The sequence below is a fragment of the Phyllobates terribilis genome, unplaced genomic scaffold (assembly GCF_046119375.1).
Source record: "Phyllobates terribilis strain yellow unplaced genomic scaffold, ASM4611937v1 Scaffold_3__8_contigs__length_932513732, whole genome shotgun sequence".
NCBI classification, from domain to species: Eukaryota; Metazoa; Chordata; class Amphibia; order Anura; family Dendrobatidae; genus Phyllobates; species Phyllobates terribilis.
Genome location: NW_027362763.1, coordinates 819,117,555 through 819,142,877, shown reverse-complemented (window position 1 = coordinate 819,142,877; position 25,323 = coordinate 819,117,555).

Genomic DNA, 25,323 nt, shown 5'->3' with positions numbered 1-25,323 from the left:
TGAACCTAATATCACATAAAGTATGAGGGATTATAGCACTCAATGATAATCATAAGGATGCTAGCAAACATCAAAATACAAAGGGGAAACATACATTATACAAAAATATATGTGCATATATTCTTCGCCATCTATCCAATCTATTACAGATATCAGGATGAGAGGGGTCCACAGACAAAGTTCGTCTCTACAAATGGTATGGGATAGACGGTTCTTAAGGCGCCATCAATTATACGAAAATATATATGCACAAATTCTTCACCATCTATCCAATATATTGCAGATGTCAGGATGGAAGGGGTCCACAGACAGAATACGTCTCTACAGATGGTATAGAGTAGACGGTTCCTAAAGTGCAATCACTATATAAAAGAAGTGAGTACAAAGAATAAGAACAAATAAAATTTTAAAAAATTAAGAATAAAAACATAGAACCATGGTCCCTAATTTAGGGACCATGGTTCTATGTTTTTATTTGTTCTTATTATTTGTACTCACTTCTTTTATATAGTGATTGCGCTTTAGAAACCGTCTACTCTATACCATTTGTAGAGACGAACTTTGTCTGTGGACCCCTCTCATCCTGATATCTGTAATAGATTGGATAGATGGCGAAGAATATATGCACATATATTTTGTATAATGTATGTTTCCCCTTTGCATTTTGATGTTTGCTAGCATACTTATGATTATCATTGAGTGCTATAATCCCTCATACTTTGTGATATTAGGTTCAATGCATGAATATTATTATGATCGGATGGCACTTTAATTTGCTACCACATTGATTCTTGGCAGTAGATTTGTCCATTACATACATATTTCCCCCTATGCCTGTCTGTGAGCAGATGTTGTGCTCATGCGCCCGGTCTCTCCCGCCCTATGGCCGCGCTCAGCTGTCAATAAGCCTTCAGCGCGTCGCCGGGAATAGCGCTTACCCGCACTTCCAGTCACGTGCCGAAGTCATGACGGCTGGGGCGCGCACATGGAGGCGGTGGTAGCAGCAGCACATGCGCAGCCTTTCATCTGATGTTCGGCGGCCATATTGGAGAGTCACGTGACAATACACATGATCTCTTGGGGGCATATTTAAAGGTCCTGAAAGCGCAACCACACACGTCTCTTGAGAAAGCCAAGGATAATCACCGGCGAAACGCGCGTCGAGGCTCTCTTTTGCCATTGACCAGTCCCTGTGCCGTTCCTCTCAGACTTGGGCTCTCCTTTACTCGGTGAGTGAGGTGCAATTTAGCTCTTGTGGTAGAGTGGGCTCCATGAACTTAGTATAATTGCATGTAAGCCGTTTGATCACTTGCTTCTCTCTCTATCCCTGCACTAGTATGCTTTATGACCCCTTGGATGGACCCTTCGTAGAGGTCAGCAATAAAAATTGGGACTATTTGTCTGCATGTCTCTGTCTTTATAATATTTCATATTTTTGATGTGATGTACTAATTTTAAATGAATTATTTATGAAATAAAGCTTCTTATGCCATTATACTCAATAGTTCTCCTATTTATGTATAAAAGGACATGTGTTGAATCAGACAGACATGCAAATATCCACCACATTTACCTGCCATCAGGCCTCCTGAAGAGCTAACAGGGCGAAACGTGTAGAGGCGATGTAGAGGATCTTTATCACACATTGATAAGTACTTTGTTTCTATCATGGTTTATTATCCTTGAAGTATAATTGCTCACATTGCTAAGGAAGATATTATTAAAGTCTCCTTATATGTATTCATAAATCGATATAAGTGTGATCCATATGGGCTGCTGGTGCAATTGGTTAAATCACATTTATATGGTCAATTTTGTCTCATGCACAGTGCACTTAAACTATGGTATAATCTTTTAAAATGTATAGGTCTGATCAACTAAATATTGATCTGCTATGGACCTGATTGTTATAGCACTATGAACTTTGAATCACTTCTCTTTCCATTATTATCAGTAAGATAGTGATTTCAAACAGAGGTGTGTGATAATGACACTACTTTAATTTCATATAATTTGATTGATTATCATTTGTTGCATTATGACTTACCCTTAGCACACTAGGAGTGATCTATGTATAGAAACAGAGCTTCCTGTTAGGAGATATAGACATTTATGCAACAAATAGAAAAATGAATAGCAGCACTCACCTTAGTCCTTTGGCTAAAAAGTCCTTTTTGTCATAGCATTCTGGACAATCATATGCAGCGGTCTATCGGAGGTGCAGCGGAGACAGCGGGGAGACGAGAGGACGACGGCCGTTTCGCGACTTACAAACGCTTCTACGGGTCCAAACTATAAAGGAAGTGCAAAAGATTCTTCCTTTATAGGAGGAGTTTAGTATACATAATTAAAAGCTAATTAACATAAAAACATTCATTAAAAAAACATACAGATGCTATACAATATTCTATAAAAAGACTGCCATATCTAGCTTTTCATTTAGCCCTAGTGGGCCCTGGGCTTCTTCTTTTAATATCCATTTCCCTTCTCTTGCTAACAGGAAATGATTGTGATTTCCCCCTTGTATGGGGTATTTTAACTGTTCAATGCCTGGAAATTGCAGTACACGAGGGTTTGCATTGTGACATTCCCGAATGTGTTGAATCAATCTAGGTGAGCCTTTACCAGAGGAAATGGAATCATAGTGTTCTCTAAATCTGACAAATAAAGGGCGGATGGTTTTTCCGATATAATAGAATTTACATGGACAGTATAATATACACTGCTCAAAAAAATAGAGGGAACACTTAAACAACAGAATGTAACTCCAAGTAAATCAAGCTTCTGTGAAATCAAACTGTCCACTTAGGAAGCAACACTGATTAACAATCAATTTCACATGCTGTTGTGCAAATGGAATAGACAATAGATGGAAATTATTGGCAATTATCAAGACACCCTCAATAAAGGAGTGGTTCTGCAGGTGGGGACCACAGACCACATCTCAGTACCAATGCTTTCTGGCTGATGTTTTGGTCACTTTTGAATGTTAGTTGTGCTTTCACACTCGTGGTAGCATGAGACGGACTCTACAACCCACAGAAGTTGCTCAGGTAGTGCAGCTCATCCAGGATGACATATCAATGCGAGCTGTGGCAAGAAGGTTTGCTGTGTCTGTCAGCGTAGTGTCCAGAGTCTGGAGGTGCTACCAGGAGACAGGCCAGTACACCAGGAGACGTGGAGGGGGCCTTAGGAGGGCAACAACCCAGCAGCAGGACCGCTACCTCCGCCTTTGGTCAAGGAGGAACTGGAGGAGAACTGCCAGAGCCCTGCAAAATGACCTCCAGCAGGTCACAAATGTGCATGTGTCTGCACAAACGGTTAGAAACCGACTCCATGAGGATGGTATGAGGGCCCGAAGTCCACAGATGAGGGTTGTGCTCACAGCCCAACACCGTGCAGGACACTTGGCATTTGCCACAGAACACCAGGATTGGCAAAGTCACCACTGGCACCCTATGCTCTTCACAGATGTAAGCAGGTTCACATTGAGCACATGTGACAGAGTCTGGAGAAGCCGTGGAGAGCGATCTGCTGCCTGCAACATCCTTCAGCATGACCGATTTGGCAGTGGGTCAGTAATGGTGTGGGGTGGTATTTCTTTGGAGGGCAGCACAGCCCTCCATGTGCTCGCCAGAGGTAGCCTGACTGCCATTAGGTAATGAGATGAGATCCTCAGACCCCTTGTGAGACCATATGTTGGTGCAGTTGGCCCTGGGTTCCTCCTAATGCAGGACAATGCCAGACCTCATGTGGCTGGAGTGTGTCAGCAGTTCCTGCAAGATGAAGGCATTTAAGCTATGGACTGACCCATCCGTTCCCCAGACTTGAATCTGATTGAGCACATCTGGGACATCATGTCTCGCTCCATCCACGAACGTGACTTTGCACCACAGACTGTCCAGGAGTTGGTGGATGCTTTAGTCCAGGTCTGGGAGGAGATCCCACAGGAGACCATCCGCAACCTCATCAGGAGCATGTCCAGGTGTTGTAGGGAGGTCATATAGGCACGTGCAGGCCACACACAATACTGAGCCTCATTTTGACTTGTTTTAAGGACATTACATCAAAGTTGGATCAGCCTGTAGTGTGTTTTTCCACTTTAATTTTGGGGGTGACTCCAAATCCAGGCCTCCATTGGTTAATAAATTTGATTTCCATTGGTGATTTATGTGTGATTTTGTTGTCAGCACATTCAGCTTTGTACAGAACAAAGTATTCAATGAGAAGATTTCATTCATTCAGATCATGTGTTGAGTGTTCCCTTTATTTTTTTGAGCAGTGTATATACCACATGTTTGGTCCTGCATGAGAAATTATTTTACTTCGTGCCATATAGCTCCTATTTTTAGATTTTTCCCTGTAATGTGTGCCTGGCAAAAAGAACAATTACCACACCTGTAATTTCCAGTCAACGAATTTTCTTCTAACTATGTCTTTTTTTCGGTAGTGCGTCTAAATCTATTATGTATCAATAAATCTCCCAAATTTTTATTCCTTTTATATGAAAAAAGTAACAGCTACCAATATGCTACTTCATTATGACAGTGCACATCTTTCTCATACTAAAAGAACTGTACCATATAGTCAATACTTGAGCATAAGAAAAATTAACAATACTGATCAAAGTTTTTTGAAACAGGCAGAGGAACTAACAGGTTCTCTAGGAGAGGATAGATACCCAATTACACTACCGAGAGAAGCACAAGATAGAGCACACAAGAAAAAACAACATGAATTAATCAAACAACAACATAAAAATGCAAAAGTAGATTCTAACCAAAAGAGAAAATGTATTTTTAATTTTAAACAAAGTGCCAACACAAATCTAATACAGAATGCAGTAAGGAACAATTGGCATTTACTTGAAAGTGATCCGGATCTCTGTGATATAGCTTTGAACAAACCATTATTTTCATATAGAAGGAATAAATATTATATTATAATATTATACTGTCCATGTAAATTCTATTATATTGGAAAAACCATTTGTCAGATTTAGAGAACACTATGATTCCATTTCCTCTGGTAAAGGCTCACCTAGATTGATTCAACACATTCGGGAGTGTCACAATGCAAACCCTCGTGTACTGCAATTTCCAGGCATTGAACAGTTAAAATACCCCATACAAGGGGGAAATCACAATCAGTTCCTGTTAGCAAGAGAAGGGAAATGGATATTAAAAGCAGAAGCCCAGGGCCCTACTAGAACTAAATGAAAACCTAGATATGGCAGTCTCTTTCTAAAATATTGTATAGCATCTGTATGTTTTTTTTAATGAATGTTTTTATGTTAATCAATTAACTTTTAATTATGTATACTAAACTCCTCCTATGTGTAGAAGCGCTTGTAAGACGCAAAACGGCCGTCGTCCTCTCGTCTCCCCGCTGTCTGCGCTGCACCTCCGATAGACCGCTGCATCGAAATAAAGGACTTTTTAGCCAAAGGACTAAGGTGAGTACTGCTATTCATTTTTCTACTTGTTGCATAGATGCCATCCTTTAGCCTTTGCACCACTATTATTGTCCTTTATCACTGCTGGTGTTCAGCTATATAAATATCACACAGTGGTGCCTGAAGATTTTTTCCATTCTCCTGTTGGATATAGACATTTGACTCGGGTCATCCAGGGCATCTGAGGGCTAGCTGCCGTGGAGCGGGGGCGCCGTAACGCTTTCCCGATAGGGTGCCAACCTCCGCTGTTAGGCAGGGAAATTGATAGGTGTTAAATTAGGGTCATTTAGATAGTCAATATACAGAATTTTGAGGTATTTGAAAAGTTTCTTTTGGGTAAGGGTATGTGCACACTGTCAGGAATGGCAGCGCTTTGAAAGCAGCATACTGATGCTGCGTCCAAAGCGCTGCACACAGGTAAATCCGCATGTGTTTATTGAACACATGCGGCGTCACCGCAGCCTATACATTACACTAGTAGAATTTCTTTTGCAGTATGGAAGACAAATTCTACTAGTGTAATGTATAGTCTTCACAGACAGCAGCATGTCAATTTCTCTTGCAGAGACTAGCATTTCAGCAAGAGAAATTGACATGCTGCGGTCTGTGAAGACGTGTCACATGTCCTTCTCCGCGGGTGAGCCGCAGGAGCAGACAGACGGATAGTGGGCATGGGATTTATATAAATCCCACCCACTATGCTGTAACATCTGGCCGCTGCAGATTGGAAGCAGACCAAGTGTGCTGCGTCCAATCCGCAGCAAACACTGACCGTGTGCATGCACCCTAACACTTTATGGTGTCTGTGTGTTCGTGGTCATATTTTTGACATTTTAAAAACCCTCGTCAATAAAAATTTATGTTTTAACTGGTCCTATTATGATTCATAAATTAGCTTTTCGGGACATTTTTCTTAAATAAAATTCAGGAGCTTACAGGTCATCGCCCCTGGGTGACCCCGCGGCCATCTTTCGGCCCAGGGTCACCATGGAGACCATCGGCACAACGCCGATGGGCGCAGAGAGGGAGCTCCCTCCCTCTGCGAAACTCCTCGATGTCGCTGTCACTATTGATAGTAGCATCATAGGGGTTAAAAGCCCGCGATCAGTGCTAGCACTGATCATGGGCACTGCTACAGGGTGTCAGTCCTCATATAGAGCTAACACTCGCACTTGATCGCGGTGGCGGTCTCTGTGAGCCCGCCCGATGCAAGGAAGTATATGTAGGCGGTTTGCGGGAAAGCAGCTCCCGTGGCGCCGTACATATACTGCTAGTCAGGAAAGGGTTAAAGAATCACAAAATAATGAAAAAAAAAACATGGTATGCGCTACCGATTCCAGACAATTTTGCATTCAAAAAGTTGAATGGCGTTCCTTCCCATTTGAGCCTTGCACCCGAACAGTAGATTTCCACAACATATGGGGTATCGGCAAACTTAGGAGAAATTGCACATCAAACTGTATGGTGCAATTTCTCCTGTTGCCCTTGTGAAAAAAAAAAAAATTGGGGTTAAAAGAACATTTTTTTTGTAAAAATTTGATTTTTTTTATTTTCACAGCTCAACTTTATAAACTTCTATGAAGAACCCGGGGGTTCAAGTTGCTCACCACACATCTGGATACATTCCTTGAGGGGTCTAGTTTCTATTGTTTAAGCACATCAGGGACTCTCCAAATGCGATATGGCGTCCGCTAGTGATCCCAGCAAATTTTGCATTCAAGAAGTCAAATAGTTATTTCCCTTCCGAACCCTGCCATGCGCCCAAACAGTAGTTTTCCATCACATATTGGTCATCGGTGTACTCAGGAAATACTGCATAACAAATTGTAAAGTGCACTTCCTCCTGTTACCCTTGTGAAAATGCAAAATTTGGGGCTAAAAATTTTGTTGGGAAAAATGTGATTTTTTTTTTTTCATAAGTTATGTTATAAACTTCTGCGAAGTATTGGGGAATTCTAGGTGCTCGACACACATCTAGATACATTCCTTCAGGGGTTTAGTTTCCCAAATGGGTTCACTTGTGGGGGATGGCTTTCCACTATTCAGACACACCAGGAACTCCCCAAACACCACATGGCATCCGCTAATGATGCCAGCCAATATTGCATTCAAAAACTCAAATGGCACATCTGTTCCGAGACCTGATATTCGCACCAACAGTACTTTTCCTCCACATATGGGGTATTGGCGTACTCAGAAGAAACTGCACAGCAAATTGTATTGTGCATTTTCTTACCCTTGTGAAAATTCTACTGTGTCATGAAAGTTAGCCGCCAACTTAGGTATGATACGTCATACCTGAAGATATTCCCTATTGTCACACAGCTTCTACCATGTCAGAATTCTGCAGCCCCTGGTAAACAGAGCAATTCGCCCCCACCTCTGGAGATCAGTCTCCAGAAACGTTTTTGATATGGTAAATAGATGGGCCATTTTTTCTGTGTCCAAGCAGGACAGAGTCAGCTAGGCCCCAGGGGGGTAATTAACACCTTGATGTCACTGGAAACCAAAAGCAAACCATTTGTGCATGCCTGCAAACCTTTCCATTGTCCAGGAACCATGTGCTTTCTTTGTGGAAAATGGCCACCCAAAAGCTACAAGATACACTATCAATTTCTAACCACACGATACAAGTTAGGGAACCCAAATAAAATGTATCATGTGAGGAAGGTGCCCGCGGACACAATCATGGGACTCATAAATCCCTGAGTGGCCTGGAAAGCTGGATATTTAGAAGAACCATATACAAGGTCTCAGGGGAGGCATGTTTAGAGTCAATGGCTTCCCCACAAGAGGAGGATCACGATGAGACCTCTGGTGATACGATGAGGTCACCCCAGGGAAAGTTATGGGTACTTTTCTAAAATGAAGCTAAAATGAGCATTGGTTGGGGGGCGGGTTTTAGTAAACTGACATCACCAAGAGTGGGCGTGACAGGACTTTAGTATAGCCGACAGTCAGAAACCCCCTCAGTTTGACCCAGGAGATGATGTGAACAACTCCTACCGTCGGGTCCAGGTATCTGAGTGGGAGGAGCACCTTTGCCATGTGCTACTGAGGCCTGGACGACTGCAACTAAGCTTGAACCTGTGGGATCGCAATCCTCCCTTGCACCACAAGAACGGTAACTGATTTATCGTTGTTATTCCTGTGTTTTGTACTTCTAATTGCTATATTTCTTATTCTGGCCAAAATACCATTGTATAGTTAATGGTATAGTCTTGTAATCTAGTGTATTCTTATAATCGATTAAATCATAAATTAATCGTGGGCTGTATCCTTTACTCTGCATATACGAATCCATTGGTCCGGAAACGCTTGGCTGAAACGCTACTGGGTTGGTTCCTGACCCGATACAAGTCTATTAACGGACCGGGCTTGTATCAAACGAGAACTGGTGGCAGCATACCATCTGGGGGATTTGAGGAAGGCTGGCAGTGACGGTCAGAGGTGTGGATATATATTACTGGCGTAGCCAGGGGAATATATATACCGCCCTCACTGAAGAGGGCCTCAAATACCCAGAGGGCTACAGGACGGCCTCTCCGGCGACCACTCACTCTAGGTGCAGTACCTTGACTGACCTGAGAGGCAAGGGGGCGCCAGAGAGTTGTGCCTGTATCGTGGCGTCACGGATTGGTGACGTGTAAGGGACAACACACCACCGTGCTTTCCCCCCCTGGTAGCAGCTTCCTGGCACCACTTACTCTAGGTGCAGTACCTTGACTCACCTGAGAGGTAAGGGGGAGCCAGAGAGCTGCACCCACCGGCCGGCTTTCATCAAATCTACATTTGGGGCTTAATGAACATTTTTGTGGGAAAAATGTGACTTTTTATTTTCACGGCTCTACATTATAAACTTCTGTGAAGCATCTGGAAGTTCAACGTGTTCAACACACATCTATATACATTCCATGAAACAGGGGCGGACATACCGTCGGTGCAGCTGCACGTGGGCTCGGAGGTGCAGGGGGGCCCTTGCAGGGTGGCTAATAATGAGGGCAATTGCCCTCATTATGAGCAGCGGGCAGGGAGCGATTGATGCATCTCCGTTGCCAACAGGAGATAAGATAATGGCTGCGGAGCTGCACGAATCCATCCTCTGCTTCCTGCCCAGTGCTTTCTCTCTCATACAGGCGCGCATGGCTTGATGACGTCAGCATGTAGTGCGCGCCTGTGGTAGAGGACAATGAATGGAGTGGGGAGAGGACAATGAGGAGAGTGGGGGAGATTATAATGGGGGGGGTGCAGAGAGGTCAATGATGGGGGTGGGGAGAGAACAATGAATGGAGTGAGGAGAGGCCTCAACTGTACTTGAGGACACTTTCAAAGTTTTCCCAATTTTTCAGACTGACTGAATATATATATACAGTACAGACCAAAAGTTTGGACACACCTTCTCATTTAAAGATTTTTCCGCATTTTCATGACTTTGAAAATTGTATATTCACACTGAAGGCATCAAAACTATGAATTAACACACGTGGAATTATATACTAACAAAATAGTGTGAAACAACTGAAAATATGTCTTATATTCTAGGTTCTTCAAAGTAACCTTTTGCTTTGATGGCTGCTTTGCACACTCTTGGCATTCTCTTGATGAGCTTCAAGAGGTAGTCGCCCAAAATGGTTTTCACTTCACAGGTGTGCCCTGTCAGGTTTAATAAGTGGGATTTCTTGCCTTATAAATGGGGTTGGGACCATCAGTTGTGTTGTGCAGAAGTCAGGTGGATATACAGCTGATAGTCCTACTGAATGGACTGTTAGAATTTGTATTATGGCAAGAAAAAAGCAGCTAAGTAAAGAAAAAGGAGTGGCCATCATTACTTTAAGAAATGAAGGTCAGTCAGTCCGAAAAATTGGGCAAACTTTGAAAGTGTCCCCAAGTGCAGTTGCAAAAACCATCAAGCGCTACAAAGAAAATGGCTCACATGAGGACCACCACAGGAAAGGAAGACCAAGAGTCACCTCTGCTTCTGAGGAGAAGTTTATCCGAGTCACCAGCCTCAAAAATCGCAGGTTAACAGCAGCTCAGATTAGAGACCAGGTCAATGCCACACAGAGTTCTAGCAGCAACATCTCTACAACAACTGTTAAGAGGAGACTTTTTGCAGCAGGCCTTCATGGTAAAATAGCTGCTAGGAAACCACTGCTAAGGACAGGCAACGAGCAGAAGAGACTTGTTTGGGCTAAAGAACACAAGGAATGGACATTAGACCAGTGGAAATCTGTGCTTTGGTCTGATGAGTCCAAATTTGAAATCTTTGGTTCCAACCACCGTGTCTTTGTGCGACGCAGAAAAGGTGAACGGATGGACTCTACATGCCTGGTTCCCACCGTGAAGCATGGAGGAGAAGGTGTGATGGTGTGGGGGTGCTTTGCTGGTGACACTGTTGGGGATTTATTCAAAATTGAAGGCATACTGAACCAGCATGGCTACCACAGCATCTTGCAGCGGCATGTTATTCCATCCGATTTACGTTTAGCTGGACCATCATTTATTTTTCAACAGGACAATGACCCCAAACATACCTCCAGGCTGTGTAAGGGCTATTTGACCAAGAAGGAGAGTGATGGGGTGCTACGCCAGATGACCTGGCCTCCACAGTCACCAGACCTAATCCCAATCAAGATGGTTTGGGGTGAGCTGGACCGCAGAGTGAAGGTAAAAGGGCCAACAAGTGCTAAGTATCTCTGGGAACTCCTTCAAGATTGTTGAAAGACCATTTCCGGTGACTACCTCTTGAAGCTCATCAAGAGAATGCCAAGAGTGTGTAAAGCAGTCATCAAAGCAAAAGGTGGCTACTTTGAAGAACCTAGAATATAAGACATATTTTCAGGTGTTTCACACTTTTTTGCTAAGTATATAATTCCACATGTGTTAATTCATAGTTTTGATGCCTTCAGTGTGAATGTACAATTTTCATAGACATGAAAATACAGAAAAATCTATAAATGAGGTGTGTCCAAACTTTTGGTCTGTACTGTATAACAAGTGTATTCTTGTTATTTCTGTTAGTCACAGTGCCCTCTTTTATTACATATATAAAATGCCATAAAAGGAGGGGTTCTAGGCACATTTCTTGCACAGGGTCCCCAAGATGTCAGTGTTCGCCCCCGCCTTGAATGGTCTAGTTTATGGAGGTTTCCATTTTTAAATCACATCAGGGGGTCTCCAAAAGTGACATGGCGTCCGCAGTCGATTCCATCCATTTTTTGCATTCAAAAAGTCAAACAGTGCTCCTTCCCTTCCGAGCCGCTGTGCGACAAAACAGTAGCTTTCCCCCACATATGTGTTATTGGCGCACTCAGGAGAAATAGCACAAAATATTTTGGAGTCCATTTGTGAAAATAAAAAATTTGGGGCTAAAGTTACAAATTTTAGAAAAAAAATAAAATGTTAATTTTTTTCCTTCCACATTAATTCTTGTGATGCATTAATTCCTGCGAAGGAATAAACTTCTTGAATGTGGTTTTGAGGACTTTGAGGCGTGTAATTTTTAGGCCCTGTTCACACATGTTGTTTTTTTATGTCAAAAATCTGCAGCAAAACTGATCTCTGGAAGGAAATCAGCTGGGTCAAAAACAGAGGTTTTGCTGCATTATTTATGTTGTTTTGGTGCGTTTTTGGATTTTTTTTTTGCAGAATTATCTCTTGTTCATGCTTTGTCTCTTTTATGCATGTAAATTAAGTACAGTGAAAAAAAAAATCTCATTCTGGTTTTGGCATAATAGTGGGGGAGGTAAATTGTTCAGGATTCATACTCATACGTCCAAGGTTGTAAAGGGGTTAAGGGTATAAAAATTAAAGGTTTGAAAATTGCGACATTTTCACCAAATTTCCATTTTTTTCACAAATAAACGCAAGTCATATTGAACAAATTTTACCACTAACGTGAAGTACAATACGTCATGAAAAAACAATCTCAGAATCAGTGGGATCCGTTGAAGCGTTCCAGAGTAATTACCTCATAAAGTGACAGTGGTCAGAATTGTAAAAATTGGGCTGGCAGAAAGATGAAAACAAGCTTGGGGGGTGAAGGGGTTAAATAAAATTTGGTGAGATCATGGTCAAATGACCTTGATGTCACCAAACGTCCTTAGGAAGTCTTAACCTCGGAATAAAAACGCTGGTGACCTCTAAGGCTATGTGCCCACGATGCAGAAATGCTCAGGATTTTTCCCGAGCGTTTCTGCATCTCCCTGGCAGAAAAAAACACATGCGGATTGTACATGTGGATTGTACATGCGGATTGTACATGCGGATTGTACATGCGGATTGTACATGCGGAATGTACATGCGGATTGTACATGTGGATTGTACATGCGGATTGTACATGCGGATTGTACATGCGGATTGTACATGTGGAATGTACATGCGGATTGTACATGCGGATTGTACATGCGGATTGTACATGCGGATTGTACATGCGGATTGTACATGCGGATTGTACATGCGTTTTTCCTGCCAGGGACATGCGGAAGTGAAGTGTTCTTCACTGGCATTTCCGCATGCGGGTTGTCAAGCGCTTTCCAAGCGATTTTAGCATCACTTGGAAAGTGCTTGTCAACTTGGTCACACTATATGAATCCATGCAACCGGCATATAGTGTGACCCGAGAGAATGTCAAAAAATAAACAAATAAATATATACTTACCCTCCGATGGCCCATGCTGGCTTGCTTCACCGTCCCGACTGCTGGCAGTGGTAAACTGAAGGACTTGCCGACGTCAGCGTCGCGTGACCCGTCACATGACTGTGACGTCAGCGCAGGTCCTTCATTCCATCGCGAACTGCCACCAAGCAAGGAGGAGCGCGCCGCGGGCCGCCAGAAGGTAAGTATCATATTTATTTTTTATTTTATTCTTTTTTTCACAGTTTCTATGGTACCCGGGTCCGGAGGAGAGTCTCCTCTTCTCTAGACCTGGGTACCAGCCGTACATTAGAACGCATGGAATGTGCATCTACATATACAGTGATGCGTAATCCATTCGTTCTAATGCAAGTCAATGGCGGCGAAAACGTAGCACTTCCGCAAAATAATTGGTAGTGCTGCGTTTTTTTCCGCAATGATAATCCACAGCGGAAATTTCTGCAGCATGTGCACAGCACGTGCGGATTATCATTGGGGAACATGGCAGGCCTTCTACCATGCGTTTTTTAAGCATTTCTGCAGCGTTTTTGCCGCTGCGGAAACACTTAAAAAATGCATCGTGGGCACACAACCGACGAGAGTTGGGGTCTTGGTCAATTGCCCAGTTTGCTCTCCACCCACTTTAATGCTGGCCTTAACTGTAACTAGGGCTTATTTTTGGGGATTATATTTCAAGCATACGCCAAAAACTCTGTAAAATCATGCAAAGGCTTATTTTAGGTGTAGGTTTTATATCCAGGAAAACACAGTATTTATAAAGATATTGTCCTAGTAATGGACATAAGAGAATGAAATCAGACTTACCCTCTTCTGTGCCGTTTAAGCTTTGTCTGCTGAAGAAAAAAAAATGTCAAGTATTTAGGATTTACACAGAGAGTGATACTACGCATCAAACACGTTCCTCCAACCTGGCCCAAACAGGTTCTGGGCAATAGAACTGTCACCAAATTGAGTTATTAGAAAATTTTCTGCGCAGAAAAAATCCTGACCATGTGCACAGAACTTGCAGAATGTCATAGGAAGTCATGGGAAAAGGTATGCAATGCGTTTCTGGAGCGTTTATGCGCTGCAAATACGCAACAAAAAACGCACCAAAAACGCATCGTGGGCACACAGCCGAATAACTTGTGTTTTTGAAGGGTTATATAACCCTGAGCCACTGATCTCACACCATAATTACAGAAAAAGTGATGCCCTGCATCAAATTCAGGTAATTCCAGCCTAGTCCAAATGGGTTCTGGGTATCAAAAATGGCATCAAAGTAGGCAATTAGCCAGTTTTCACAGATTTGAATAAGTATCTGGTGTTGCTAAATGGTTGAATGAATATTGGTCTTACATCACCAGCACACAGAAGAGGAACACCCATATTATAATCAATTTCCTTCAGGATGGTCAAAGTGGTTACTGATCTGAAAAGCTGGCATCAAAGTGGACAAAAATTGTAACTTTGTACTGATTTGAAGAAGTTACTGGTTTATTTTTAGAGTTAGAGGGGTTGTCCGGCCTTAGGTTACAAGTCTGAAGTCACTGCATGTGATTGCAGACTTGTGAATCCTCACAATGCACACACTGCTCACTGTGAGGATCCTCCGGTGCCAGCGCCATTAGTGGGCAGTCATGTGACTACAAGTATGCAAATTGCATACTTCCAGCCACTTTCTGACTAGATTGTATCCAGCCTCACTTAATACACTTGCATTGAGGGAGGTCACGCTCATATAGTCAGGATATGGCTGAAGTATGCAAATTACACATGACCGCCAACTCCTTGTGCCGCCATCGGAGAAATCTTACAGTGAGCAATATTTGCGATGTGAGGATTCACAAGTCTGCAGGTACATATGTGACACCCCAGGGGTCTGGTTGCCACAGTGATAGAGATATTATGTCTGAGAGCAGGTGGGAGGTCCTTTGGTCAGGGATCCTGTGCATGCCACACCTCCTGCCCAGTCTTGGGAGGGGAAGAACTTCCCCTGTATAAACCCGGGGCTGAGGCAGGGAGAGTCAGACAAGGAGAGTGGAGAAGAGAAGCAGCATAGGAAACAGCAGAGTTACAAGGAGTCAGGGGCTGCCAGCTACAGAGCTCGCCCTGACTAAGAAGATTCTTTACCGGACCCGGAGTCCGAGGCTGTGGGGACTAACTCCTACCCAGCAGCAGAATCCGTCGGGCAGGGGATTTCAGGTCCTCTGGCCCAGAAGCCCGAAGGCACGGTCACACGCGTGGGACCAGCACCGCCATCGTGGAGCGGAAGCCATTAGAAGGCCCCGAGTCACCGGCCATACGGGTGAGCACCACACGGTACACTCAGGGACGTGGGCTACTTACATCGGCTTCTAGCAAGGTAGCCAGAAGAGTACAGTCAGTTTGGGAGGCCTACAACTACGCCTGGCCAGGGGAGATCCCATCTGCTCAAAGACTGACCAGGCCCCGTTTGCTAGCAAGTACTCCGGGAGGGTCTGTCGTTGTTACCAGTAAAGACCCTGAACTACACCGTACCGTCTCTGAGTGGTTCCTGCTACCCCCATCATCCACGTCGGCTGCCCTGAGGCCATACCCCTCCCGTTGGGGGTTATACTATCACGCTGCACAATCCTACCACCGGCCTCAGCGGTCTGCCCTGCAGCAGCAGCTTCCTGGCTGCACTCAACGGGTGGCGTAGTCATCAACTATTTACTACTAATAGACTGCCGTCTAGTTTGACTCCCTGGGCACGGACCGGGTCACCGCCACGAGATTACAACCCTCCACGGATCCGGCTCCGGGTAAGCTCCCGCGTGCGCACCGCAGCGTGACACAGGCCCAGGGGCGCGTCAACTTTGGCGTAGTCGGCAGGATTTCGTGCCCGCAACCACCGGGTACTGCGTGCCTGAAAAGCAAAGACTGTTCAAACTTACCAGTGGTGAAGGTTTCCCGCCATCCGGCGCCATCTTCTACCTTCTTCCCGCCATCCGCGAAGTTTTCCCGCCATCCGGCGCCATCTTCGACCTTCTTCCCGCCATCCGTGGAGTTTTCCCGCCATTGGACGCCATCTTGAGGACGCCGCGCGGGAAGAAGAGGGGCGTGGACTCCGAAAGCGCGCGAGAACTGAAGCCCCGCCTCACGTCCGGACGTTGCGTAAGGTCCTGGAAGGAGCCCAGCAGACGCCGACGTCACAGGAGCGCGACGGAAGGTCCTCAACCCTGACGATCCACTGCGGAGCCGCGGCCTACGGAAGAGGATCATCGCAAGGTAGGCCACGGTCCACTAGGGGGGAGGAAGATGTCGGATACGGAGGAGAGCTTCACTGCCTCAACCCCCGCCAGCGCTACCGCTGCTGCAGTTATGCCCTTCACCATGCCCTATATCCCGGGAGCAGCTTGGCTACCCCAGTACTCAGGGGAGTCACATACCCTGCATGACTTTAGAGAAAAGCTGGATAGCCTCTTCCAGGTGTACCCCCTCACAGAAGAGCAAAAAGTGAGCATCCTGGTGGCCCAACTAACCGGGGCAGCCAAAAGGGAAGTAAAATCCTGGCCACCTGGGAGGAAGACTGTCGCAGGGATACTAACCCGGCTGAAGGACACCTTTGATACCCGCACCTCAGCCGAGATTAAGCTTAGATTCTACGGGTGCAAGCAGCGAGCGCATGAGAGTATAAGGGACTATGCACTAAACCTACAAGAGGCCCTGAGGGCCATAAAGCAGACCGACCCTGATGGGGTGGGAAACGAGGACAGGCTGTTGACTGAACAATTTATAGAGGGTTTATATTGCAATGCCCACTGAACCCAGTTGCGGGCAATGGCCTTACAGGATCCCCATCTGGACTTTGCACAGTTCAAGGACAGAGCCATCCGGGTGCTCCGAGAACCGGCACCAGGTGGCGTTGTGACCCACAGACGCCCCACTACCACTTACTACCAGGAGGCGGCGCCCTTGTCAGCAGGGCCTGTGGGAGCTGATGCGCAGGCTTTGGACAATGACCCGGCTCCAGACCTACACCATCAGGTCCAAGAGCTAGCTAAGAGCGTTGCTGCGCTAACCCGAACTGTGCAGTCTTTACAGGTTTCCACCCCAGGGAAGATCCAGCTGGCATCCGGACCGGAGGACATCCCGTGGCGTCGACCAAGGAGGACCCCACCAGCCAGAGGAAGACCCAGTGACCGATACAGTGAGGACGGACGACCCATCTGCCGCCGCTGCAATCAACCCGGACATATGGCAAGGTACTGTTCTTTAAACGGGCACAACCTGGGGTAGAGGGCCAACCCCCAGGAAAAAGATCACCAGGCCCATCGAACTGGCGCGACAGATATGTGGGAGGACGTCCAGTCTTGCCTGTGGTACTGGATGGCATTCCCATGAGTGCCCTACTGGACACCGGGTCACAGGTCACCACCATCCCGTACGTGCTCTTCAAGCAGTACTGGAATGACTCGGATATTACCCGCTACCCCGACGACGACTTGAGTATCATCGCCAGCAATGGTCAGCCCGTGCCACAGATCGGATTTAAAGAGGTGACCATCAAAATTGGTAGAGTCGAACTGGCCGCACAGGGACTGATCATTGTAGATATCGATAAACATGAGAGTCACCCAAAAATAACTCTAGGAACTAATGTAATTGAAAATTGTCTTGCAGAGGTGATTTTCCTTTTACAGCAGGTTGCCAAGAATGCCAGCTCCGGCGAGCAGCGGGTGCTCCAGAAAGAGATCCGGGCACTGATGCAACGGCAACAAGTGGAACTCTCCGGCGGTGAGATTGGTAGCGTAAGAATGTGTGACCCTTTTCCTATTGCCATGCCCCCAAAAAGTGAAATGATGATTTGGTGCCGGGCAGCTATTGGTCTGAGAGGTAGAGATTACCAGGCAATGGTAGAACCAGTTTACTCAGACAGTAGGCCCACCATTTTGACAGCACGGGGGGTGGTCAATGTACGCCATGGGAGGGTGCCCATTCGCATAATAAATATCGGGGAGAGGGAAGTGTACCTGCCCCGGTATGCCACGCTAGCCAAATTATATACCACTAATCAAAGTTCTATACAATCTGTGGAACCCTTGCCTCCATCTCACCCGGAGGAAGGTAACGGCTCTAAGAAAGACATGGAGGACTGGTGTCAGCAACTACATTTGGGTACTGACTCCACTCCCTCACATCAGAAACAAGGAGTCTATCGGGTGGTTCAAGAGTATGAGAGAGTGTTTAGTAAACACCCGTTAGACTTCGGGCGAGTCAAGGGGGTAGAACATCGCATCCCCACGGGAGATCATCCTCCCATAAAAGAGAGGTATCGACCCGTACCCCCTGCACATTACCAACACGCCAAGGGGATGCTTAGAGATATGAAGGAGGCTGGGGTAATCCGGGATAGTTGTAGCCCCTGGGCAGCCCCATTAGTTTTAGTCAAAAAGAAAGACAACACCATGAGGATGTGTGTAGATTACCGGAAAATCAACCGTATCACACACAAGGATGCGTACCCCTTACCAAGGATAGAGGAGTCATTGGCTGCTTTAAGATCTGCTAACTTCTTCTCTACCTTGGATCTCACTAGCGGGTACTGGCAGGTTCCTGTAGCAGAGGCGGACCGGGAGAAGACCGCATTCACCACCCCGATGGGACTTAGCGAGTTCACCTGCATGCCGTTCGGACTCTGCAACGCACCAGGAACCTTCCAACGCCTAATGGAGTGTTGTCTGGGCCACAGAAACTTCGAGACGGTCCTGTTGTACCTGGACGATGTCATCGTATATTCCAAGACGTATGAGGACCACCTGAAACACCTGGCGGAAGTGTTCGAGGCTCTGGCGAGTTACGGCCTAAAGGTGAAACCCTCCAAGTGTCACCTCCTGAAACCAAAGGTGCAGTACCTGGGACACGTGGTGAGCGCTGACGGAGTGGCTCCCGACCCCGATAAGATCACCGCAATTAAGGGATGGCCAAGCCCCTCCAGCGTAAAAGAAGTGCGGCAGTTCCTCGGGTTGGTAGGCTACTACCGAAGGTTTATTCCCGGTTTCACCAAAAAGGCAGCACCTATGCAGGACCTCCTGATAGGCCAGTCCCGGAAGGCCAAGAACCAGAAGCCGCCCTTCAAATGGGAAGAGCTGGAAGAAGAGTCCTTCCGCCAGCTGAAGATGGCCCTCACGGGGGACGAAATCCTGGCGTACCCGGATTATAGCCAGCCCTTTATCCTCTACACCGACGCCAGTAACATCGGGCTAGGAGCCGTACTGTCCCAGATCCAGCAGGGGAAGGAACGAGTAATCGCCTACGCCAGCCGAAAACTGCGACCCACCGAAAGGAACCCCGAGAATTACAGCTCATTTAAGTTAGAGTTCCTGGCCGTAGTATGGGCAATCACTGAGCGCTTTAAGCATTACCTCGCTTCTTCCCGGTTCACCGTGTACACGGATAACAACCCGCTGACACACCTGGACACGGCAAGACTCGGTGCCCTGGAGCAGAGGTGGATGGCCCGTCTGTCCAACTACGAGTTCACAATTAAATACCGGGCAGGACGCTCCAATACCAACGCGGACGCCCTGTCCAGGATGCCCAACCTGCCGGACGGAGGAGAAGATCCGGAGGGACTGGAAGAAGTTGAACTCCCTGCGTTCCACCGTCATGGGACTATTCAGTATTCCCACCGGGTAAGGAGTAAGCAGGCTGCTACGTTGAACCCCTTACCCCACTACAACTGGGCGGAAACGCAAGACAGCGACCCTGCCGTCCGACTGGTGAAGGAGATGCTGACTCGGCCGGAGGCTCGCCTTGAACCAGACGCTCCGGAGGAAGCCAAACAACTATGGGCAGAGAAGAGTCGACTGTTCCTTTACAAAGGGAAGTTGTGCCGCAGAATGGTTAACTCCCGGACGCATGAATTACTCTGGCAAGTAGTGGTGCCACGAAGAGACGCAGCCATGGTGATGGAGGCATACCACGACGGAGCTGGACACTTTGGGTGGAAAAAGCTGGAGTTCCTGCTGCGCGAGCGGTTCCACTGGGTAGGCATGAGGGGAACCATCGAGAAGTGGTGCAGAGATTGTGGCCCGTGCAACCTGAGAAGGAAGGACCGAGCCAGCCAGAAGACTCCCCTGCAGTCCATCGTCACCCGGCAACCGTTGGAACTGGTAGCCTTGGATCATGTAAAACTGACCCCAAGCAGAAGTGGCTACGTCTACGCGTTAACCATCGTGGATCATTACTTCCGGTTCTTGGTTGTCGTCCCCGTCAAGGACTTAACGGCTCAAACAGCAGCTAGAGCCTTCCAGCAGCACTTCTGCCGTCCACACGGGTACCCGGACCAAGTGCTGACGGACCAGGGACCTGCCTTTGAAGCGGAGGTCTTTCAGGAATTCTGCAATCTGTATGGCTGCCGGAAGATAAGGACGACACCCTACCATCCGCAGACTAATGGACTTTGTGAAAAAATGAACCAGGTGGTAATGGATCTTCTAAAAACGTTGCCCCTGGAAGAACGCAGTCTGTGGCCTGAAAAGTTGCCCGATCTGGTGGACCTATACAACCACATCCCGGTAGGTTCCACCAACTGTACCCCGGCTTACCTAATGAGGGCAAGACCTGGTAAGTTACCTGTTGACCTGGAAATGGGAGTCCTGACCCCCGAGGACACTTCACCAGAAACAGACTGGGACAGAGAGGCAGCAGCAGTACCGGAGAGTACAGGAGAGCGTGGAGCGAAGTCTCTGTCAGGCTAGGGAAAGACAAGAGAAAACTTACAACCAGTATGCTCCCGCTGTTCCCCTGGTACCCGGAGAGCAGGTCTTGAAGAGGAAGAGACGGCTCCACAAGTTGGACGACCAGTGGGAGAAGGACCCGTACACCGTACTGCCCTCAAGCCACGAGAACCCGAAGGTCTGTACCATCAGTAAAGACGGAGGGGAAACCACAGCCATTGTATCCCGGGACCACCTGAAGAAGTGTCCCGAACAACTGAGGAACCCTGAAGAGGAACAAGAAGACCATCGACCCGTGGAAGAAAGGGAAGATATGGTTAGTACCGTGCTCGGGGACTTTCCTCAGTCTTGGACTCAAGTCAATGGTGCAGTTGTGGTACCCGTACTCACCTTCCTCCAACCATCATCCCAAGAACCTACGGAGCAACGGGTAGAGCTGGAAGAACAGCCGGTCCAGGAGGCAGAAGACTCCACACAAGCAGAACAGGAGAATCAACCCTCTGCTTATAGTGAGCCTGCCGTACCCCTAGTGAGACAAAGAGCCGGTAGACAGCTGCCCAGTTTACCCTTGACAGCTCCTACACCCTGTAGTTCAGGGCCAGACAGTCAGCTCCGTAGGTCCACTCGGGCCACTAGAGGCCAGTTACCCGCACGCTGGAGAATTTAAAGTGTATAAATTGTTTTATTTATGTTTTTCTGTGTCTTGTTGCTTGTGTATAATTTTGTGTTTCTAGTTATTTTTAGGAAACCTTGGTGGATTTACCGGGAATCCTTGTATATAGTTGGAGCGTAACCCAGGATGGACTAGAGACTGTTAAGGACTCGGGGTAGGACAGACCCCTACCTGGTTACGTCTCCCTGTGTTGGTGAAATGGACACCTTTGCTTTTCTTCAAAGACTGCATCCGGTTGCGGACACGCCGTAACCATCTTATGTGTTTTTCTTATAGTATTGTTATTGTTATACTTTGTTATGTTTTTCTAAATGTGTTTAGTCCCGGAGTACTAAATTTCACTAGGGGGGAATGTGACACCCCAGGGGTCTGGTTGCCACAGTGATAGAGATATTATGTCTGAGAGCAGGTGGGAGGTCCTTTGGTCAGGGATCCTGTGCATGCCACACCTCCTGCCCAGTCTTGGGAGGGGAAGAACTTCCCCTGTATAAACCCGGGGCTGAGGCAGGGAGAGTCAGACAAGGAGAGTGGAGAAGAGAAGCAGCATAGGAAACAGCAGAGTTACAAGGAGTCAGGGGCTGCCAGCTACAGAGCTCGCCCTGACTAAGAAGATTCTTTACCGGACCCGGAGTCCGAGGCTGTGGGGACTAACTCCTACCCAGCAGCAGAATCCGTCGGGCAGGGGATTTCAGGTCCTCTGGCCCAGAAGCCCGAAGGCACGGTCACACGCGTGGGACCAGCACCGCCATCGTGGAGCGGAAGCCATTAGAAGGCCCCGAGTCACCGGCCATACGGGTGAGCACCACACGGTACACTCAGGGACGTGGGCTACTTACATCGGCTTCTAGCAAGGTAGCCAGAAGAGTACAGTCAGTTTGGGAGGCCTACAACTACGCCTGGCCAGGGGAGATCCCATCTGCTCAAAGACTGACCAGGCCCCGTTTGCTAGCAAGTACTCCGGGAGGGTCTGTCGTTGTTACCAGTAAAGACCCTGAACTACACCGTACCGTCTCTGAGTGGTTCCTGCTACCCCCATCATCCACGTCGGCTGCCCTGAGGCCATACCCCTCCCGTTGGGGGTTATACTATCACGCTGCACAATCCTACCACCGGCCTCAGCGGTCTGCCCTGCAGCAGCAGCTTCCTGGCTGCACTCAACGGGTGGCGTAGTCATCAACTATTTACTACTAATAGACTGCCGTCTAGTTTGACTCCCTGGGCACGGACCGGGTCACCGCCACGAGATTACAACCCTCCACGGATCCGGCTCCGGGTAAGCTCCCGCGTGCGCACCGCAGCGCGACACAGGCCCAGGGGCGCGTCACATACAGTAGCCTAAGGCCGGACAACCCCTTAAACTCTAAAAAAAACTAAATCAGTAACTTATTCAACCCACGACAAAGTTGAAATTTGCCCACCTTGATGCCAGCTTTTCTGATTAATAACCACTTTGGCCATCCGGAAGGAAACTGTGATGTGGGTCTTCCTCTTCTGTGTGGTGGTGCAGTAAAACCAGTAGTACTAAGTCATACAACCATTTGCCCACTTTGATGCCAGTTCACATGCCCAGAACCCATTTGGGCCATGCTGGAGTGACCTGAATCTCATGCAGGGCATCACTATTGTATAACAGTGATGTGAGATCACTGGCCCACAGTTATTTAAAAGGGGTACCCCAGGGAGATAGACATTTTTTTTGGACTGTTCCTGCACTCAAATTATAAAGAGGAGATGCCCAGTGCAGATACATAATCTTTTTAACCCTTTTAATTCCGTGACAGGATCTGCTCTTTCACTGCTACCCCCTCCCGCCTGGGTCATTACATCATACACTAAGTGCTGCTCCCGCATGTAGGGAACAGGTAGCCTGAGGAGAGGAGGCGAGGCAACTCCCGTTGTCGGCAGGGAAACAACTATTAGACTGGGTAATAACAGCGAGGAGCTGCACACTGCTGTAATGTTCCAGACAGAGGGGTGAGCAGTGCAGTGAAAAGCAGCGCCTGTCACACCAGCCCCATAATGTCTCCCTGTCTGCAGTCCCAGGTGAGGGGACATGTCGAGGGCATCGCCTGCTCACAGCTTCTAATAGCAGCCCCTTGATAATGTCTCATTCACAGGGCTACTAGCAGGGAGCAGGAGTTATAAAGATTATTATAGCGCGCTGGGCATATCATCTTTATAGTGTATGAGTGCAGGAACAGTACAACTTTTTTTTTTTTTATCTCCCCGGAGTACCCCTTTAACCAATTAAAAAAAGTAACTTATGCAAATCTGTAAAAATAGGCTAATTGCCGACTTTGATGTCAGTCCTGATGCACAGAACCCGTTTAAGCTGGGCTAGAGAATTTATGTTTGATGAAGGGCATCCCTATATGTGTAACAGTGGTGTGAGATCAGTGAACCAAAGTAATTTAACCCCTAAAAATACCAGTTCTAATGCTTGAGACAAGTTAAAGTGACCTGATTTTGACTCGAACCATCACTATTGTGGGGAGTTCACACTACATACCATATAATGTATACATAGCACTATACTATATACCAGTGTTTCCCAAACTCCAGTCCTCATGGCCCCCACAGGTCATGTTTTCAGGATCTCCTTAGTATTGCACAGGTTAGAGAATTCATGATGCCTTGATAGTAATTCCATCACCTGTGCAATACTAAGAAGATCCTGAAAACATGACCTGTGGGGGCCATGAGGACTGGAGTTTGGGAAACATTGCTATATACCATCATCTAGTAGACACCTCGTAGTGTAAAACTGTACCTGTGTATATAATATGCAGTGGGGAGTTCACACTATATACTAATGTATACATACTCTATACTATATATTATTGTATAGTATATAGCTCAGAGTGAAGCTTTGCATGTGTACATCATATTTAGTGGGGCATTCACACTATATCTTGTATACAAAGTGCTATACCACATACTATCACATAGTATATACCTCATTGTGTAAAGCTGTGCCTGTGCATATAATATATAGTGGGGAGTTCACACTATATACTACATATTGTATACATAGCTCCATACTGTATACTATTTGTCAGGAAATATAAAAAATATCTCTCTCTCCAAGCCCCTCATCCCCACAAACCCTATACCACAGTAAGGAGTAAAGCTGACAATCTAAAAAGCTGCTTCAATGTAAAGTGGCAGTGCACACAAGAAGTGCCAAACTTAATTATTCAGGCTAATTACCATAAGAAATGGAGCCCTTAGTAAAAGACACATGCGATGAATAGACACCTTGAAACATATGGACTAGAGCAGGGGTCCTCAAACTACGGCCCGCGGAGGATTTTTATCCGGCCCGCCGAGCTGGGGGCAGAGGAGAGCGGTGCCAGCGCCCGCCCTTCCCCCCGCTTGCTCATGGCCCCGGCAGCCGGATACTTACCTCTCGTGCCTCCGCAGATCCACTGTCTTCCTGGAGCACGCTCCCTGTGACGTGTCAGGTCAGAGGGTGCGGTGACGTCTTTACACCGTGCCCTCCCCTGAGCCATCACAGGCAGCGCAGAGCAGGATGAGGCCGGCAACGCTGGAGTCCGGAATTGAGCAGCTGCAGCAGGTGAGGAGGAGGGAGGTGAGTATTGCATTTTTTTTTTAATGTATGGAGGCATGGGACATAATATTAGGGGTGACATCCTGCATGGGGCATTATATGGGGGAGGGGTGACATGCTGCATGAGGCATTATATGGGGGGGGTGACATCCTGAATGGGGCATTATAACGACAGGGGAGTGATATCCTGCATGGGGCATTATATGGGGGGGTGACATGCTGCATGGGGCATTATATGGGGGAGTGACATGCTGCATGGGGCATTATATGGGGGGGTGACAT